A 318-nucleotide genomic window follows, 5' to 3' on the forward strand; every position below is an offset into this window, starting at 1 on the left:
TTATTAGATTGGACTGATGACACATTATAACCTGCCTCACATCTGACTCCCCAGGTACCTATCTACTATTTACCTGCTAGTTTCATTCCCCTTCTCCCCCACAGGCTTGTCTCTCACCCACTGACTCCTAATTTACATCTTCACTGACTGCCTGTCTTGCATGCATACCAGACCACCCTCTGGCTTCTTTACTATTCATCCACTCAGGAAGAGCACCCACCAACTGCAGAGGCTTCCTCAGCCTGACAAAGGGATTTTAAACCCAAAAGCTTGCTAAGAAATTTTTTTCCCCCCAACTATTTAAGTTGGTCTAATAAA

Source organism: Gavialis gangeticus, unplaced genomic scaffold (assembly GCF_001723915.1).
Source record: "Gavialis gangeticus isolate Ggan-Ray unplaced genomic scaffold, GavGan_comp1, whole genome shotgun sequence".
Lineage (NCBI taxonomy): Eukaryota > Metazoa > Chordata > Crocodylia > Gavialidae > Gavialis > Gavialis gangeticus.